A 22,237-nucleotide genomic window follows, 5' to 3' on the forward strand; every position below is an offset into this window, starting at 1 on the left:
AATTATCCTGGATTTTGTCCAAGACCATCAAGGCAGTGTCTCTATACATCTGCAAGACCCACAGTATTATTGGGCCTGGGGTCCACCTTAAAGCAGATACCTCTTAGATCACAAGTCCTTTCAAATATCTGGAAACACTTCCCAAGAAGGACAGCTACAAATAAGCCCAGACAGTGAAGACTACCATAAATACCTAACTCTTCAATGTCCAGACACCAAAGAACATCGACTAGCATTAACACCATCTGGGAAAACATGACCCACCAAATGAACTAAATAAGGCATGAGGGACCAAACCTGTAGAAACAGAGCTTTTTGACCTTTAAGACAGATAATTCAAAATAGCCATTTTGAGAAAACAAAAAATTTCAAGATCACGTGGAGAAGAAATTCAGAACGCTATCAAATAAACTTACCAAAGAGAATGAAATAATTAAAAAGAATCAAGCAGATTCTGGAGCTGAAAAATCCAGCTCTTCTTCAGTATATCTTCGGCATACTGAAGAAGGCATCATAGTCTTTTAATAGCAGAATTGATAAAGCAGAAGAAAGAATAAGTGAGCTTGAAGACAGCCTATCTGAAAATATACAGTCAGAAGAGACAAAAGAAAAAAATAATGAAGCACAATTACAGGAGCTAGAAAATAGCCTCAAAAGGGTAAGTCTAAGAGTTATTAACTTTAAAGAGGAGGTAGAGAAAGAGATAGGGGTAAAACGTTAATTCAATGGGGTAATAATATCCAAGTACAAAAAGATTATAGAACACCAAACAGATTTAATCTAAAGAAGACTCCCCTCAAGGCATTTAATAATCAAACTCCCAAAGGTTAAGGATTAAATAAAAGAATCCTAAAAGCAGCAAGAGGAAAAAAAAAACATACAATGGAGCTCCAATACATCTGGCAGCAGACTTTTCAGTAGAAATCTTACAGGCCAGGAGAAAGTAGCATGACATATTTAAAATGCTGAGGGAAGAAAAAAAACTTTTACCCTAAGATAGGATGGCCAGCAAAAATATCCTTAAAACATGAAGGACAAATAAAGATTTTTCCCAAACAAAAGCTGAGGGATTTCATCAATACCAGACCTGTCCTACAAGAAATGCTAAAGAGAGTACTTCAGCCAGAAAGTAAAGAATATTTATGAGCAATAAATAATCACCTGAAGGTACAAAACTTACTGGTAATAGTAAGTAGACAGAAAAACACAGAATATTGTAACACTATAACTGTGATGTATAAACTACTCTTATCCTATGTGGAAAGATTAAGTGATGAACAAATCAAAAATAATAACTACAACTTTTCAAGACATAGTCGGTACAATAAGATATAAATAGAAACAAGAAAAAGTTAAAAAGCAAGGGGACAAAGGTAAGGCATAGAGTTTTTATTCATTTTCTTTTTGCTTATTTGTTTAGGAAAATAGTGTTAAATTATTATCAGGTCAAAATAATGGGTTATAGGATAGTATTTGCAAGCCTTATGGTAACCTCAAACAAAAAATATACAATGGATACACAAAAAAATAAAAAGCAAGAAACTAAATTATATTATCAGATAAAATCATCTTCACTAGAGGAAAATAGAAATGAAAGAAGGAAGGGAGAGAAGACCACAAAAGAACCAGAAAACAAATAACAAAATGGCAGAAGTAAGTCATTATTTATTAATAATAATATTAAGCATAACTAGACTAAACTCTCCAATCAAAAGCTATAGACTAGGGATGGATGAAAAAAACAAGACCCATTGATCTGTTGACTACAGGAAGCACACTTCACACATAGACTGAAAATAAAGGGATGGAAAATGATATTCCATGCCAGTGGAACCCAAAACAGAAAGAGTCACTATACTTATATCAGAAAACATAGATTTTAAGACAAAAACTATAAGAAGAGACAAAGAAGATCACTATATAACGATAAAGAGTTCAATTCAGCAAGTGAATATAACAATTTTAAATATATATGCACCCAACACTGGAGCACCTAGATATACAAAGGAAATTAGAAATAGAGAGAGATAGGCCCCTATATTATAATAGTTGGAGATTTTGAAATCTCACTTTCAGCAATCGACAGATATTTCAAACAGGAAATCAACAAAGAAACATCAGACTTAATCTGCAATATAAACAAAACGGATCTAATAGCTATTTACAGAACATCTCATCCAAGAACTGCAGAATATACATTCTTTTTCTCAGCACGTGAATCATTCTCAAGGATAGACCATATGTTAGGTCACAAAGCCAGTCTTAAGACATTCAGAAAAACTGAAATAATATCAAGCATCTTCTCTGAACACAATGGAATCAAACTAGAAATGAATAACGAGGAATTTTGAAAACTTTACCAATACATGGAAATTTAACAATATACTCCTGAATGATCAGTGGGTCAATGAAGAAATTAAGAAGAAAGTTGAAAATTTTTCTGAAGCAAACAAAAATGGAAACACAACATGGCAAAACCTGTGGGATACAGCAAAGACAATACTAAAAGAGAAGTTTATAGCTATAAGTACCTACATCATAAAAAGGAAAACCTTTAAATAACCTAATGATGCATTGAAAAAAACTAGAAAAGCAAGAGCAAACTGGACACAAAATTAATAGAAGAGAAGAAATAATAAAGATCAGCACAGAAATAAATGAAATTGAAATAAAAGGATACAAAAGATCAATGAAACAAAAGTTGGTTTTTTGAAAAGATAAACAAAATTGACAAACCTTTAGCCAGACTAAGAAAAAAAGAGAGATCCATATAAATCAAAAATGAAAATGGAGACATTACAACAGATAGTGCAGAAGTTCAGAGGATCATTAGTGACTACTATGAGCAACTATGTGGCAATACATTGGAAAATCTAGAAATGGACAAATTCCTAGATAGATACAACCTACTAAGTTTGAACCATGAAGAAATAAAAAACCTGAACAGACCAATAACATGTAATGGATCAAAGCCGTAATAAAAAGTATACCACTAAAGAAAAGCCTGGGACCTGATGGCCTTTCTGCTGAATTCTACCAAAAATTTAAAGAAAATCTAATACTAATCCTACTCAAACTATTTTAAAAAAATAAAGGATGAGGGAATACTTTCAAACTTATTCTATGTGGTTAGAAGCCAGTGTTGCCTTGATACCAAACCAGACAAAGACACACCAAAAAGAGAAAACCACAGGCCAATATCTCTGATGAATATTAATGCAAAAATCCTCAATGAAATACTAGCAAACTAAATTCAATAATACATGAGAAAGATTATTCATCATGACCAAGTGGGATTTATCCCTGGGATGCAACGATGATTCAACATATGTAAATCAATCAATGTGATACATCATATCAACAGAATTAAGGACAAAAACCATATGATCATTTCAATTGATGTTGAAAAAGCATTTGATAAAATTCAACACCCCTTCATAATAAAAACCCTCAAAAACTGGGACTAGAAGGAACACACCTCGATACAATAAAAGCCATATATGACAGACTTACAGCTAGTATTACAGTGAATGGGGAAAATTGGAAAGCCTTTCCTCTACCCTGAACAAGACAAGGATGTCCACTTTCACCAGTGTTATTCAATATAATACTTGAATTCATAGTTAAATCAATTAGACAAGATAAAGATAAAAAGGGCATCCAAATTGGAAAGGAAGAAATCAAATTATCCTTGTTTGCAGATTATATGATCTTATATTTGGAAAAACCTAAAGACTCCACCAAAAAGACTATTAGAACTGACAAATTCAGTAAAGTTGCAGAATACAAAATCAACATACAAAAATAGTAATATATCTATCTGCCAGCAGTGAACAATGTAAAAAAGAAATGAAAAAGGTAATCTCATTTACAATAGCCACACATAAAATCAAATACCTAGGAGTTAACATAGCCAAAGAAGTGAAAGATCTCTATAATGAAAACTATAAAACATTGATGAAAGAAATTGAAGAGGACACCAAAAAATGGAAAAGTATTCCATGTTCCTGGATTGGAAGAATCAATATTGTTAAAATGTCCATACTACCCAAAGCAATCTACAGATTTTATGCAATCCCTATCAAGATATGAGTGACATTCTTCACAGAAATGAAAAAACAATCCTATTATAAAATTTATATGGAACCACAAAAGACCCAGAATACCCAAAGCTATCCCAAGCAAAAAGAACAAAACTGGAGGAATCACATTACCAGACTTCAAAGTATACTACAGAGCTGTCGTAACCACAACAGCATGGTATTGGCATAAAAACAGATATTTAGACAAATGGAGCAGACTAGAGAACTCAGAAACAAATGCACATACCTACAGTGAACTCATTTTTCACAAAGGTGCCAAGAACCTACAATGGGGCAGAGACAGTGCTTGAGGGAATGGATACCCCATTCTCCATGATGTGCTTATTTCACATTGTATGCCTGTATCAAAACATCTCATGTACCCCATAAATATATACACTTACTATGTACTCACAAAAATAAAAATAAAAATGACACTATCAACAGAGTAAAAAGGCAACCCAGAATAGAAAAGGATATTTGCAAACAAATTGAGCTAACTTATGAGCTCTTCAATAAATGGTGCTGGGAAAACTGGATATCCATATGCAGAAGAATGAAACTGGACCCTTGTCAAACATGAACAAATGGGATCACATCAAGTTAAAAAGCTTCTGCACAGCAAAGGATACAATCAACAAAGTGAAGAGACAACCCACAAAATGGGAGAAAATATTTCCAAACTACCCATCTGACAAGGGATTAATATGCCAAATATATAAGGAGCTGAAACAACTCTATAGGAAGAAATCTAATAATCTAATCAATGGGCAAAAGATTTGAATAGACATTTTTAAAAAGAAGACATACAAATGACAGAGAGACATATGAAACAGTGCTCAGCCTCGTTCATCATCAGAGAAAAGCAAATTAAACTACAATGAGATATCATCTCACCCAGTTAAAGTGGCTTATATCCAAAATACAGGCAAGAACAAATGCTGGTGAGGATGTGGAGAAAAGCGAACCCTTGTACACCCTTGGTGGGAATGTAAATTAGTACAACCATTATGGAGAACAGTATGGAGGTTCCTCAAAACCTGCAAAAAAATAAATTGAGCTACCATATGATTCAGCAAACTCTCTGCTGAGTATATACCCCAAAGAAAGGAAATCAGTATATCACAGAGATAATGTGCACTCCTATGTTTGTTGCAGCTCTGTTTACAATAGCCAAGATTTGGAAGCAACCTAAGTATCCATCAACAGATGAATGGGTAAAATGTGATACATATACACAATGGAGTACTATTTAGCCACAAAAAAGAATGAGATCCTGTCATTTGCAACAACATGAATGGAATTGGAGATAATTATGTTAAGTGAAATAAGCAAGGCACTGAAAGACAAATAAGTTCTCCTTCATTTTTGGGATCTCAAAGTCAAAATAATTGAACTCATGAACAGAGAGTAGAAAGATGGTTACCATCAGCTGAGAAGGGTAGTGGGGGCCTGGGGGAAGCTGGGGATGGTTAATGGGTTACAAAAAATAGAAAGAATGAATAAGATCTACTATTTGACAGCACAACGGAGTGACTATAATCAATATTAATTGTGTATTTTAAGATAACTTAAAGAGTGTAATTGGATTGTTTGTAACTCAAAGGATAAATACTTGAGAGGTCAGATACCTCATTCTCCATGATGTGCTTATTTCACATCACATGACTGTATCAAAATATGTACCCAATAAATATATACACTTACTATGTACCCACAAAAATAAAAAAACTATCGAGTAAAAAGGCAACCCAGAATAGAAAAAAAATTGCAAATATACACCTGATAAGAGATTAATATCACGAATATATAGAGAACTCCTAAAAGACAGGAACAAGAAGATAAGCAACTCAATTCAAAAATGGGCAAAGGATCAGAATATACATTTCTCCAAACAAGATATACAATTGGCCAATAAGCACTTAAAAAATGCTGAACATCTAATTATTAGGAAAATGCACATCAAAACTGTAATGAGATACCATCACACCCTTTAGGACAGTTACTGTAAACACACACACACACACACACACACACAGAGTCAGCCAAACACACAGAAAATAAGCATTGGTAAGGTTGTGGAGAAATTGGAACCCTTGTGAACTGTTGGTGGGAATGTAAAATGGCACAGCTGTTGTGAAAAACAATAACATGGCCATTCCTCAAAAAATTAAAAATAGAATTGCCATGTGATTGGACAATTTCACTTTTGGACATATGCTGCCCCCAAATTGAACACAGAGTCTCAAAGAGGTATTTGTACATTAATGTTCATAGCAGCAATATTTGCAATTGCTAAAATGTGGAAGAAATCCAGAATTCTATGGATGGATAAACAGATAAAAAAAAATGGTACACACATACAATGAAATATTTTCAGTCTTAGAAAGGAAGGAAATTCTGACATATGTTATAACATAGATGAAACTTGAAGACATTATGCTAAGTAAAATAAGCTAATCACAAAGGGACAAACACTGTATGATTCCAATTATATGACAAAGTACTTAGAGTCACCAAAATTATAGGGACAGAGTAGATGGCTCTTGCCAGGGGCTGGGGAAAGGGGAAATGGAAAGTTATTGTTTAATGGGTATAAAGTTTCAGTTTTGCAAGATGATAAGAGTTTTGGAGATGGATAGTGATGATGGTTGTGCAACAATATGAATGTATTTATTGCCACTAAACTGACACTTAGAACTGGTTAAAATACACATACATTTTATGTTATGCGTATTTTACCACAGTTAAAAAGTTGGGAAAAATTGGTACAAAACACACATTATATTTTTCTTGTGCTCCAAAGTCTAGCTATCAAGAGTTGTTTGGACTCAAGGAAGTATAGAAAGCCACAAATAAGATTTTTGCTAGCCATTTTCTAACCCTCAATGATGAGATACAGGATGTAGCCAAAGAAACAGAAACAATAAGTCATTTTTAACCTGTGCTTCAACAAAAAATGCCTTGGCCATTTCAATTCATTTCTGCTTCTGAGTAAGCATATCTCATAGTTATTAATCATATCTACTTGACCTTAGTGGCAATGAAATCACCTTGGTAGATAATTATAATGTATGTGTGATTTGAGAACCCTTCCTCTGTTTCATTTTAGTGAGTCATTTCTCACTAGGTAATAGAAAACCAATTCTCTCCTCTGACCTAATGTATTATTTGCCTTATTTCCTTGGCACTCTGTAATGTACTCAGTCCTCTGCTCTCTATTATAGCAGTATATGAAGTCTGATTTTCTGGATGCTTTCTCCTGAGTATCTGCCAATCTCTGAGGACACTAAATAACTCTGAAGCATTGGCTGAGCCATATACCTGCTGGTTTATAGGTTATTAGGAAACCATTCATCCTTTGGGGTGAGGTTATGACAAAGATCTCTTCAGTTGGTGATGTTCTGCTTCTTCAAATGAAGATTGGAACAAGGTTTTTGTGGAATGCAAAGAACTTCCCCAAAGTAGCCTACACTGGTCTCTCTCTAGACTGAATAAGGAAAAAAAAAAGAGTATCAAAGGTTGTGTGTTACTGTTTACAGAAAAATTTAGGTTTAACAATTCAAGTGGATTAGTTGATATTTTTGTTTCATCTTAAACAAACATGAAAGTGAATCCAATTCTCAATTGTCCAAAAGCAAATTCCCAAGTGTGTAGATTTTCCAAGAAATTTACTATTTTCTTCCTTTCTTCTGCTGGACACTTTTCAGCTAAAAGAGAAAATATTTACGTCACTGTCTTCTAAAATACTAGCTAGAGAATGGTAGGAATTTTACTGAATACAATGAAAAATTTTCATTGTCAATGGATTTAAATTATTCTCACTTCTGATACATTTAGCTATTACAAATGATAAAGTTAAAACCGCTCTATTACTTTCTCATGTGTTACTAGTTTTCATCCTCTTAATAGCTTAAAAATACTTCAGAAAAATGTACAAGTTCTGGATATCTCAAAAACCCACTATGACTCTCAGCAGCCCAATCTTGAGTGTACCTATGTGAAGGATGAATTCCAAAATAAAATGTGAAGGTATGTTTACAAGCACTGGCTTCCCCTTCCACATTCCCAATTTAGCCTCACTTCTTCCACTTTTTACTGGCCTTGTGTATGTAAGCAGGTTGACTATGCTAGAATCAGAGCAACTCCTCAAGTTACATTCAATATAGAAACTCTGACAGTTATTCTGCTGGTTTCATTTGAAGGTTTTATTAAGTCGATACCACATAGCTTTTCATCATTGGATCAGCTAATGACAAAAGATTTTGCCTCAAGGGAGAACTTTGTATTAAAGGCACTGCAAGTGTGTGTGTGTGTCTGTGCACATGCACACGTGTGGTGTGTAGAGGTGTGTTTGGCAGAAAATAGAGATTTCTCCACTTTAGATACTAGGTTTTTATGCTAACACATCAAAAGAAAGCCCTGCTTCCTAACTTGTTCTCATGTTTTGTGCTGCTTGGTTTGATATGGTTTGGATATTTTTTCTTGCCTAAATTTCATGTTGAATTGTAATATCCAATGTTGAAGGTGGGACCTGGTGGGAGGTGTTTGAATCATGGGGCAGATCTCTCATGAATGGCTTGGGCCATCCCCTTGGTGATAACCGAGCTCTTGCTCTGAGTTTACATGAGATCTGGTTGTTTAAAAGGGTGTGGCACCCCTCCCACCCCACCCTCACACACACATTCTCTCTCCTTCCTGCTTTTGCCATGTGATGTGCCTGCTCCTTCTTCATCTTATGCCATGATTGTGATCTCCCTGAAGTTGCACCACAAGTCAACCAGATGCCAGCACCAAGCTTCCTGCAAAGCTGCAGAACCATAAGCCAATTAAACCTCTTTTCCTTATCAATTACCCAAGTCTCACGTTATTTTTTAATAGTGGTACAAGAATGGCCTAATACAGAAAATTGGTACTGAGGAGTGGGGCATTGCTATAAAGATACCTGAAAATGTGGAAGTTTGAACTTCAGAGTGATGATTTAGGATATCTGGGGGTAAACATTTCTAAGCAGCAAAGCATTCAAGAAATGGCCTGGCTGTTTCTAACAACCTGTGCTCAGCTGTGGGAGCAAAAAAAAAAAAAAAAGAGACAAAGTTGGAATTTATATTTAAACAGGAAGCAAAGCATAAACATTTGAAAAATTTGCAGCCCAGCCATGTGACAGAGAAAGGAAGATTTTTCAGAAAAGGAATTCAAGCAGGCAGTGGAGCAACCACTTGCTAGAGATATTCATGTAACTAAAAAAGAACTGAGTGCTAATTTCCAAGACAATGGGGAAAAGGCCTCATAGGCATTTCAGAGACCTTCACAGGAGGCCCTTGCTTCAGAGACCCAGAGGCCTAGGAGGGAAAAATGGTTTCATGGGCCAGGTCCAGGGCTCTGCTGTCCTGTGCAGCATCAGAACTCTGCTCCCCACATTCTGGCCACTCCAGCTCCAGCTGTGGCTCAAAGGGGCCCAGGTACAGCTTGGGCCATGGCTTTAGAGGTGGCAAGCTGTAAGCTTTGGCAGCTTCCATCTGGTGTTAAGCCTGTGGGTGCACAGTGTGCAAGAGTAAATGAGGCTTGACACCCTCCATCAGATTTCAGAGAATGTGTGGAAAAGTCTGGGTGCCCAGGTAGAAGCCTGCCTCGGGGCAGAGCCCCCACAGAAGAACCTCTGTTGGACAGTGCCAAGAGTAAATATGGGGTTGGAGCTCCCACAGAAAATCCCCACTAGAGCCCTGCCTAGTGCATCTGTGAGAAAGGGGCCACGGCCTTCCATACCCTAGAATGGTAGATCCACCAGCAGTTTGCACCCAGCACCTGGAAAAGCCACAGGCACTCAACAACCTGTAAGAGCAGCCTGGAGTTCTGAAACCTTCAAAGCCACAGAGGTGGAAATATCCAAGGCTTTGGGCGCCAGCCCCTTGCACCAATGTGCCCTGAATGTGGGATATGGAGTCAAAGAAGATTATTTTGGAGATTTCAGATTTAATTACTGCCCTTCTGCATTTTGAACTTGTATGAGGCCTGTAGCTCCTTTCTTCTGGCCAATTTCTCCCTTTTGGAAGGTGATGTTTACAATGTCTATACTCCCATTGTACCTTGGGAGTAAATAACTTGTTTCTTTATTTTACAGGCTCTATAGATGTTAAGGAACTCAGCTCAGTTCTAGATGAGACTTTGAACTTGGGACTTGGGACTTTTGAGTTAATGCTGGAATGAGTTAAGACTTTGGCCAGGGGGAGGCTTTGGAGGACTATTGGGAAGGCATAATTATATTTTGCAATGTGAGAAGAACATGGGATTTGGGTGGGGCTGGGGTGGAATAATATGGTTTAGATATTTGTTCCCACCCAAATCTCATGTTGAATTGTGATTTCCAGTGTTGGACATAGAGCCTGGTGGGAAGTATTTGGATCATGGAGGTGGATCCCTCATGAATGATTTGGGTTATTCCCTTGGTGATAAGTGAACTTTTGCTCTGAGTTCACATGAGATATGGTTGTTTAAAAGTGTGTGGCAACCCCCGACACACACCACATTCTCTCTTGCTTGTTCTTGCTTTCACTGTGTGACATGACTTTTCCCCCTTTGCCTTCTGTCATGATTGTGAGCTCCCCGAGGCTTCACTAGAAGCCAAGCAGATTATAGCACCATGCTTCCTGTACAGCCTGCAGAATGATGAACCAGTTAATCTATTTTCTTTATGAATTATCCAGTCTCAGGTATTTCTTTATAGCAATTCTAGAAGAGCCTAATACATGATTTTGCAAGATAATTCAGAAGATTCTGCTTAACTGTTGCACACAAATAAGGAAACCAGCTCTGACAGGGGCATTTGGTTATTCAAACCCTGTCGAATAATCCAGGATTTTCCTACAGAGACCTAGAAATGGATGTCTGCTTGGATAGAAGGAACATTCCCTCCTGTCAAGACATGTGAGAGAAACATAGGAAAGCCTTGCTCTAAAAACAAGGAGTTTGCATTTATTTGGAGGCCAAAAACTTAAAATTGATTTTAACATTGTGCCTTGTGTACAGTAATTACTGAGGAAGAGGAGGAGGAGAGGAGGAGGAGGAGGAGGAGTAAATCTCATGGTTCAAGCCTCGTTATCCTCCCTTTGTAATAGTGGTAATAATTGGCCCTACACAGGTATCTTTTAAATTTAAAACTTTTTAATGGGCCATTATGACATTTAGCTATGACTACAAAGTCAGAGAAAAACATGTGATTTCAGGCTTTCTAGTCAGGTCTAAACAATTTTCTTTAAAATTATGTCTAATTCCAATCAATAGAAAAAGAGGGAATCCTCCCTAACTCATTTTATGAGGCCAGCATCATCCTGATACCAAAGCCTGGCAGAGACACAACAAAAAAAGAGAATTTTAGACCAATATCCCTGATGAACATCGATGCAAAAATCCTCAATAAAATACTGGCAAACTGAATCCAGCAGCACATCAAAAAGCTTATCCACCATGATCAAGTGGGCTTCATCCCTGGGATGCAAGGCTGGCTCAATATATGCAAATCAATAAATGTAATCCAGCATATAAACAGAACCAACAACAAAAACCATATGGTTATCTCAATAGATGCAGAAAAGGCCTTTGACAAAATTCAACAATGCTCCATGCTAAAAACTCTCAATAAATTAGGTATTGATGGGATGTATCTCAAAATAATAAGAGCTATCTATGACAAACCCACAGCTAATATCATACTGAATGGGTAAAAACTGGAAGCATTCCCTTTGAAAACTGGCACAAGACAGGGATGCCCTCTCTCACCACTCCTATTCAACATAGTGTTGAAAGTTCTGGCCAGGGCAATCAGGCAGGAGAAGGAAATAAAGGGTATTCAAGTAGGAAAAGAGGAAGTCAAATTGTCCCTGTTTGCAGATGACATGATTGTATATCTAGAAAACCCCATCGTCTCAGCCCAAAATCTTCTTAAGCTGATAGGCAACTTCAGCAAAGTCTCAGGATACAAAATCAGTGTGCAAAAATCACAAGCATTCTTAACACCAATAACAGACAGATAGCCAAATAATGAGTGAACTCCCATTCACAATTGCTTCAAAGAGAATAAAATACCTAGGAATCCAACTTACAAGGGACATGAAGGACCTCTTCAAGGGAACTACAAACCACTGCTCAATGAAATAAAAGAGGATACAAACAAATGGAAGAACATTCCATGCTCACAGGTAGGAAGAATGAATATTGTGAAAATGGCCATACTGCCCAAGGTAATTTATAGATTCAATGCCATCCCCATCAAGCTATCAATGACTTTCTTCACAGAATTGGAAAAAACTACTTTAAAGTTCATATGGAACCAAAAAAGAGCCCGCATCGCCAAGTCAATCCTAAGCCAAAAGAACAAAGCTGGAGGCATCATGCTACCTGACTTCAAACTGTACTACAAGGCTACAGTAACCAAAACAGCATGGTACTGGTACCAAAACAGAGATATAGACCGATGGAACAGAACACAGCCCACAGAAATAATATTGCATATCTACAACCATCTGATCTTTGACAAACCTGACAAAAATAGGGAATGGGGAAATGATTCCCTATTTAATAAATGGTGCTGGGAAAACAAGCCAGCCATATGTAGAAAGCTGAAACTGGATCCCTTCCTTAAACCTTATACAAAAATTAATTCAAGATACATTAAAGACTTAAATGTTAGACCTAAAACCATAAAAACCCTAGAAGAAAACCTAGGCAATACCATTCAAGACATAGGCATGGGCAAGGACTTCATGTCTAAAACACCAAAAGCAATGGCAACAAAAGCCAAAATTGACAAATGGGATCTAATTAAACTCAAGAGCTTCTGCACAGCAAAAGAAACTACCATCAGAGTGAACAGGCAACCTACAGAATGGGAGAAAATTTTTTCAATCTACTCATCTGACAAAGGGCTAATATCCAGAATCTACAATGAACTCAAACAAATTTACAAGAAGAAAACAAACAACCCCATCAAAAAGTGGGCAAAGGATATGAACAGACACTTCTCAAAAGAAGACATTTATGCAGCCAAAAGACACATGAAAAAATGCTCATCATCACTGGCCATCAGAGAAATGCAAATCAAAACCACAATGAGATACCATCTCACACCAGTTAGAATGGCAATCATTAAAAAGTCAGGAAACAACAGGTGCTGGAGAGGATGTGGAGAAATAGGAATACTTTTACACTGTTGGTGGGACTGTAAACTAGTTCAACCATTGTGGAAGTCAGTGTGGCGATTCCTCAGGGATCTTGAACTAGAAATACCATTTGACCCAGCCATCCCATTACTGGGTATATACCCAAAGGATTATAAATCATGCTGCTATAAAGACACATGCACACATATGTTTATTGTCGCACTATTCCCAATAGCAAAGACTTGGAACCACCCCAAATGTGCAACAATGATAGACTGGATTAAGAAAATGTGGCACATATACACCATGAAATACTATGCAGCCATAAAAAATGATGAGTTCATGTCTTTTGCAGGGACATGGATGAAGCTGGAAACCATCATTCTCAGCAAACTATCACAAGGACAAAAGACCAAACACCGCATGTTCTCACTCATAGGTGGGAATTGAACAATGAGAACACATGGACACAGGAAGGGAAACATCACACACCAGGGCCTGATGTGGGGTTGGGGGAGGGAGGAGGGATAGCATTAGGAGATATACCTAATGCTAAATGAAGAGTTAATGGGTGCAGCACACCAACATGGCACATGTATACGTATGTAACTAACCTGCACATTGTGCACATGTACCCTAAAACTTAAAGTATAATAAAAAATAAATAAAAATAAAATAAAATAAAATTATGTCTAATTAAAAATATTCCTGATTGGTAGAAATTTGAATTGTTTCAAGTTTGGAGCTATAAGTAAAACTTCTATAAACAGTTAAGTACATGTCTTTGAGTTGACTTATGTTTTTATTTCTCTCGAGTAAAAACAAACAGCAGATTTTCTAGGCTGTATGGTAAGTATGAATATGTTTAACTCTATGGTCTATTTATATGTTTAAACATCCAGAAATGACTATACAATTTTTACATTCCCACTAGCAATGTATATGAGCTCCCGTTCCTCCATATAACCTGCCAAAACTTGGAATGGTGAGCGTTTAGAAATTTTACCATTCTAGTTGGGTATTTGCATTTTTCTAATGACTAATAATCTTGAATATTTAAAAATGTGCTTATTTGCTATCTGCTTATCTACTTTGGTGAAGTGTCTATTAAAATGTTTTGCTGCCCCTTCCCCTTCCCGGAGGGCCTTCCAGCAAGGTCCTCCTGGGCCTTGCTTCCCCTAGCCCCTGCAGTGGGCCCGAATGAGAGGTTCCGGAGCAAGTTCCGAAGCCCCGGGGTGGGGTGGGTCCTGGGTGTAGACAGACGCTGCTGTCCAGCCTGCCCCAGCCGAGGATCTTGGCACCCCCTTGAGAGCTTCAGCTGCCCCAGTATTAGAATCCTAAGAAAATCAAAAGGCATTCGGGGATTTCTGCTCACCTGGAGAAGGGATGGAAATACTTCAACAAGGCATGGAAGGAAGTTTGACTGCATAAGACAACATGGTTTAGGTCTGGGATATTACCTGGAGTTATTCAAGAGTTGCTTGTGGACTACTGTGTGAAGATACAAGACACAAATTTAACTTCTGAGGACAAAAAGTTTCTTGAGACCCTTGAACAGTGGCTACTCATAACTGAACTGACATGGCTCTTAGGTCCTAGCCAGGAGAGGGAGATACCTTCACTGCTAGAGCTGGAGAAAGCGGACCTTCTGGAATACATGCCACTCTCAGAGGATTTTGTGTGGATGAGGGCTCTGCTACAGCAAGAAGTGGAGGAGTAGCTCAAGAAGAAATGTTTCACTCTGCTCTGGTACTATGATCCCAATTCAGAAGCTGACAGTGAAACCATGAAGGCAGCAAACGTGTGGAAACTTGCAGAGGTACTAGTGGGTAGGAAGCAGCAGTGCCAGGATGCCAAGAGCCAGCAAAAGGATCACGTGGTGCTGCTGGAGAAGAAGAGTGCCACCTACTTCCAGGTGCTTCTCTGCTGCCTCACTTTGCTGCAGAGGCTTCTTCAGGAACAACGGCTGAAGACTCACTCCGAGTTAGACCACATCAATGCCCAGTACCTGGAAGTCAGGTGTGGTGCTATGGTACTTAAGCTGAGGATGGAAGAGTTAAAGATTTTGTCCAACACACTGCTGAGAAAGTGGAAGTTCATTGTCTGATTAGGGACGGTTTGGAGGGAGCCATTCACCTACAGGAGCAGCACATGGAGAAGTCAAGACAGGTCCTGAAGTCCTATGAAATACTTGGGGAGGAGTTTGACAGACTGGTGAAAAGAGTCCACCCTACTCAAGCAGGCAACTAAGAAGCGGTGGGCCCTCCAGGAGTTCAACAAGGCCTACTGTTGAGCTCTGTCAGGGCCAGGAAGCATGGCTTCTGCACAGCTGCTGCCTCCTAATCTTCCTGCTAGTAGGACCACATTCACCTGGGGCTGCCTTCGCTACAAGGGAGTGTGGGAACGTTTGCACTTGCTTGAAAGACGCAGTTGTTTAGGCACCCTCCTGGTTTTTCTTTCTTGTTTATAATGACTGGGCCTCTTCTGGAAAATCTAGCAAGCAGATTTATATAATTTTTTATGCATGACTGTTTGTCAGTGTCAGCCCTGTATCGTATTTGATTATCTCCTGAATAAAGTTATGATATTATATCTTAAAATATGTTTTGCTTATTTTAAAAATGTTGTCTTTATAATTGAAATTAAGCATTCTTTATGTATTTTGTATAAGTTCGGTATCAGATATAGCTTTTGAAAATATTTTCTTTCAGTCCATGGCCTGCCTTTTTATTTTCTAAATGTTGTTTTTTAAAAGGCAAATGTTTTATATTTGGTAAAGTTCAATGTGTCTATTATTTCTACATCTTGTATGTGTTTGTGAGCATGTGTCCAATCTAAGATATCTTTGTCTAGCTAGAGGTCCTGAAGATTTTTCTTGCATATTCTTCCAGAAATGTTTTGTTTTTCACACTTACATTTAGGTCTATGATTCATTTTGAGTTAATTTTTCTGTATGGTGAAAGTAAGGGTCAATGTTCACTTTTTGATTATGCCATTTGTTGATTAATGAATACATTCCCCATTGAAATACCTTGGCACTTTTGTCAAAAATCACTGGGAGAGACAGAGGCAAGATAGCTGACCAGATGCAGCTAGTATGAGCCCCTTCCACAGAGAAGGACCAAAATAGGAAGTAGATAATCACAAATCTAAGAAAGAACACTGGAATTCAACAGAGAAGTGACAGGAAGCACTGAAAACAAAGAAGGAGAGGGAAGTGAGGCAGCCTGCGCAGCCAAGATTGCCTGGGATTTGGGAGAAGCTCCCAGATGCTGGGAAATGGTCAGTGAGACCTTCGGGGCTCCAAATTCTTGTCATGAACTTCAATTCTAGGCACTGGAGAGCCCCTCAACCCTCATGGGCGTCAAGACTAACATAGGGAGATGCCTAGAGATTGTACAGAGGCATCGTTTCGGAAAGGGAACTTAGGCTGAGTCCCACAGGCTTCTGAGCCTTGCACAACTGTAACATAGTGTCATTCGGAGAGCTCAGCCCCCAGAGGACTTTGTCCTACCCTGGGACCATCACTGCCATAGCTGCCACTGGGCCAAGGAGGACAAGAGGAGGATGGGCACTTTCTTCCAAGGACAAATCCCACCACTACTGCAGACTATTGCGGGGCCAAGATGTGAAGAAACTGTACACACCACAGCTTTCTGCCCGTGCTGTTCCCACTGAGAGTGGCACTGCCCTCCCTGGTACCAGGCCCATAGCCAGTGCCATTTTGACAGCCCAGCCTCCAAAGCACTATGATCTTCCCCTGGGGCCACCAGGCCAAAGAAGGAGAGGGAAAGCTGGGCACTTTAACAAGCCCTGAGGACAAATACCACTGCCACTGCTGTAGGCTGCTAAGAGACCAAGGTGTGAGCAAACTGCAAGCTCCACAGCTTACTGCTTTAGCTGCTCCCACTGAGAGTGGCCTTGCCCTCCCTGGAGGCAGCCTGCAGTGCAGCCACTGCTGCCCAAACCTGACAATTCTGCCAGCAGCCTAGGAACCATCTGCCCCTGCCTATCACAGCCACTGCCTGAACACACTTCCAGGGAACCTGAGGACAAGGTTATCAACTCAGTCCCATTTCCCTACTACTCTAGTATGCCATTTAGGGGCCTGGGGGTCTCTCAGCCCAGTTCACCACCAGTGGTACCTGAACATTCCTCTTGGGGTCTGAAGCTGGGCTGACCCAACCTGTTGATACCACCACAGCTGGCAGTCACCCACATGAGCCACCTGCAGGTCAGCAGACTGGCCCACCCAACTTATCACAGCCACCACCAATACCAGAATGGACTACCTGGGGTCCAGTGGGTTGCTCCACCACTGCTTCTACCATCACCCACATCACACCACTGCCTGGAGACCTAAGAACCCACCTGCATGCCTTGCCCACAGCTGCCACTACTGGCTTACCTGGACCTGCTAATACCAGTGGCAGCATACATCACTCTGAGGCTCAAGGACAGGTATGCTCAACCCACTGCTACCACCACCGGGGCCTGAAGACTGGCCCACCAGGCATCTTAGAACCCATAAAAACTTCATCATAGCCTCCACTAACAACTACACCCTAAGCCACTAAGGAAATCACAAATACTACCGACCCTATTCATAGCTGAAGAAATCACACAGAGACTACCCTACTGCATACACCCAATATCAAAGCCAGAGTGACCTACTCAACTGCAAACAGATATACATCTTCAGGAAAAGTTCTGCCCCATGAAATCAAATTAAAAAACTTGAAAGAAGTGTCTGTTACACCAGATGTGCAGATATCAATGTAAGGATGCAGGAAACATGAACAAGTAAGGAAATACAACACCTCCAAAGGAACTCAATAATTTTCCAGCAGCAGATCCCAATTAAAGAAACAAAATCCCAAATAAAGACGCAAAATACCGATTTTAAAGAAGCTCAATGAGACACAAGAGAATTCTGAAAAAAAATTTAGAGGAATCAGAAAAGTGATTCAGGTCATAAATAAAAAAAAAATTGCCAGAAAGATAACTATTTTAAAAAAGAATTGAACAGAAATTCTGAAACTGAATAATTCATTTACTAAAATGCAAAATACATGTGAAAGCTTCAAAAATAGATGAGACCAAGCAGAAGAAAAAATCTCAGAACTTGAAGACTGGTGTTTTGAAATAATCCAATCAGAAAAAATAAAGATGAAATAAAAAAGAATGAGCAAAGCCTTTGTGACATTTGGGACAACATAAAGTAATGGAATATTTGAATTATCAGTGTCCCTGAGGGCAAAGAGAGAAAGAAAAGATTAGAAAACCTATTTAACAAAATGCTAGATGAAAACTTCCCAAGTCTAGCAGGAGACTTAGATACCCAGATACAGGAAGCGCAAAGATCCTCAAATGAATATGATGCAAAAAGTTGTTCTTGACAGTACATTGTGGGCAAACTGTCTACAACCAAAGACAAAGAGAGGAGTCTTTAAAATGTAACAGAAAAGCATCTACACCTTTTTTTTTTTTTTTTTGAGACGGAGTCTTGCACTGTCGCCTGGGCTGAAGTGCAATGGGGCGATCTCGGCTCACTGCAACCTCCACTTCCCAGGCTCATGTGACTCTCCTGCCTCAGCCTTCCAAGTAGCTGGGATTACAAGTGCACACCACCACACCTGGCTAATTTATTGTATTTTTAGTAGAGATGGGGTTTCACTGTGTTTGCCAGGCTGGTCTCGAACTCCTGACCCCACGATCCACCTGCCTCAACCTCCCAAAGTGCTGGGGTTATAGGCGTGAGCACCACTGCACCCAGCTCACATCTACACCTTTTAAAGAACACCCATCAGACTAATAGTGAATTCCTCAGCAGAAACCTTACAGGTCAAGAGATAATGGAATGACATATTCAAAGCACTGAAAGAAAAATATGCCATGACACTATGTCAACAAAATTACCCTTCATGAATGAAAGAAAAATAAAGTCTTTCCCACACAAGCAAATGCTGAGGGAATTCATCACCACTAGGCTGGTCTACAGGAAATGCTCAGGGGAATCTGAAGCTGAAAGGACATTTGCCATCATGAAAACACATAAAAGTATAAATTCAACAGTAAAGCAAACAAACAAATGAGAAAGAGAAATAACTCAAATGGTACCATTATACATAATCACCAAACCACAAAGACAATAGAAAAAAAGGAAAGGAACTAAGAATATACAAAACAACCAGAAAACAATTAACAATATGACAAGAACAAAGCCTTACATATCTGCCATAACTCTGAATGTAAATGATTAAATTCTCCACTTAAAAATATGTAGACTGGCTAAACGGATAAAGAAACATGATCCAATTATATGTTTCCTACAAGAAACATACTTTACCTGCAAAACACATATAGACTCAAGTAAAAAGAAGGAAAAGGTATTTCACACAAATGGAAGACAAAGATGCAAAGCAAGACAAAGCAAGCAGGAATAACTGTACTTATATCAGATAAAACAAACCTTAAGACAAAAACAGTAAAAAAATGAAATAAAAAAGTCACTATATAATGGCAAAGAGATCAATCCAACACGAAGAAATAACAATTCTAAATAAATATGCACCAAACACTGGTGCACCCAGATTTACAAAGCAAATATAGCTAGATCTAAAGAGAAAAATAGACTCCAGTGCAATACTAGTGGGGGACTTCAACACTCCACTTTAAGAGTTAGACAGATCATCTAGACAGAAAATCAATAAAGAAACAGGATTTAAACTGGACATTAGACCAAATGGACCTAACAGACATTTACAGGACATTTTGTCCAACAACTACAAAAGATACATTATTCTCATCAGCACATGGAACATTCCCCAGGATAGATCACATATTAGGCCACAAAATATGTCTCAAATTAAAAAAAATCAAAATTATATAAAGTATCTTCTCACATCACAATGGAATAAAACTGGAAATCAATACTAAGAGGAATTTTGAAAACTATACAAATACATAGAAAGTAAACAACATACTCCTGAACCTCCATTGGGTCAACAAAGAATTAAGAATGAAGAAATTAAGATGGAAATAAAAAATGTTCTTGAAATAAATGAAAATGGGAACAAAACATACTCACACCTGTGGGATACACCAAATGCTAAGAGGGAAGCAATAAATGCCTGTATAAAAATACCTATATAAAAGTCAAAATACTTCAAATAAACAACCGAACATGTACCTCAAGGAACTAAATGGAGCACGAGCAAACCAAACCCAAATTAACAGAAGGAATCAAACAATAAAGATCAGAGCAGAACTAAATGAAATAGAGACTAAAAAACAGAAACTAGGTTCTTCAAAAAGATAAAAGAAATTGAAAAACCACTAGCTAGACTAACCAGAGAAGACCCAAATTTTAAAAAATCAGAAATGAAGAAAGGGAGACATTACAAAAGATACCACATAAATATTAAAGGTCATTGGAGATTATTATGAACAAATGTACACCAACAAACTGAAAAACCTAGATGAAATGGGTAAATTCATAGAAACCTATAAACTATCAAGATTGAATCAGAAAAAAAAAGAAAACCTGAATCTACCAATTATGGGTAGCAAGATTTAATCAATAATAATAATTAAAAAAAAACAGGACAGGAAGAATTCAGTCGAATTGTGCAAAACGTATAAAGAACTATACCATCCTCCTGAAACTATTCCAAAAACTCAAATTGAAGGAAACTTTTCCTAACTCATTCTATGAGACCAGCATTAATCTGATACCAAAACCAAACAAGGACACACACACACACAGAGACAGAGAGAAAGAAAAAAGAAAAGAAAACTTACAGGCCAATACCCCTGATGAACCTAGACTCAAAAATCAACAACATACTAGCAAATTGAATACAACAGCAGATCAAAAGGAAGACACCATGATCAAGTGGGATTTGTCCCAGGGATGCCAAGGATGGCTCAACATATACAAATCAATAAACATGATACATGACATTAACAGAATGAAGGAGAAAAACCATATGATCATCTCAATAGAAGCATAAAAAGCATTTGATAAAATTTAATATCCCCTTATGATAAAAAAAAAACTCTCAACAAACTATGAATAGAAGGAACATATCTCAGAATAATAAAGAGCTTATATAACAAACCCACAGTTAGCATTATACTGAATGAGGAAAACCTGGAAGCTTTTCCTCTAAGATCTAGAACAAGACAAGGATGCCCCCTTTCACCACTTCTATTCATCATAGTACTGGAAGTCCTAGCCAGAGCAATCAGGCCAGAGAAAGAAATAAAAGACACAAAATTGTAAAGAGGAAGTCAAATTGACCCTCTTTTTGATGATATGACCTTATATCTGAAAAAACCTAAAGACTCCAACTAAAACTCATCGTTTTGATAAATGTAGGGAAGTTGCAGGATACTAAATCAATGTACAAAAATCAGTAGTAGTTTTATACTCCAACAACAATTCAGCTGAGAACCAAGTTAGGAAGGCAATCTCATTTCCAATAGCCACAATAAAGTAAAATATCTAGAAATAAATTTTACCCAGAGGTGAAAGACATCTACAAGTAAAACTACAAAACGCTGATGAAAAAAAAATTGAAGATGATGCAAAGAAATGAAAAGATATCCCATCTTTGTGGATAAACAAAAACTAATTCACTTAAAATAACCATACTGCCCAAAGCAATCTACAAATTTAATGAAATCTCTATCAAAACATCATTTTTTACAGAAATAGGAAAAACAGTCATAAAATTCAGATGGAACCAAAAAAGAGCCAGAATAGCCAAAGCAATTCTGAGCAAAAGAACCAAGTCAGAGGCATCATATTATATGACTTCAAAATATATTACAAGGCCATAGTAACCAAAACAGCATGGTATTGGTACAAAAACAGACATTTAGACCAATGGAATAGAGTCCAGAAATAAATATATGTATTTACAGCCACCTGATTTTCAATTAAGGCATCAAGAACATACACTGAGAAAAGATACCCTTTGCATTAAATGGGAT

General features: G+C 38.0%; 1 pseudogene; it reads left to right on the forward strand.

Moving 5' to 3' along the window:
- The first annotated feature begins 14,437 nt into the window (after window positions 1-14,437).
- Window positions 14,438-15,681, forward strand: LOC129038373 (HAUS augmin-like complex subunit 4; annotated as a pseudogene).
- Window positions 15,682-22,237: the final 6,556 nt, after the last annotated feature.

Source organism: Pongo pygmaeus, chromosome 1 (assembly GCF_028885625.2).
Source record: "Pongo pygmaeus isolate AG05252 chromosome 1, NHGRI_mPonPyg2-v2.0_pri, whole genome shotgun sequence".
NCBI classification, from domain to species: Eukaryota; Metazoa; Chordata; class Mammalia; order Primates; family Hominidae; genus Pongo; species Pongo pygmaeus.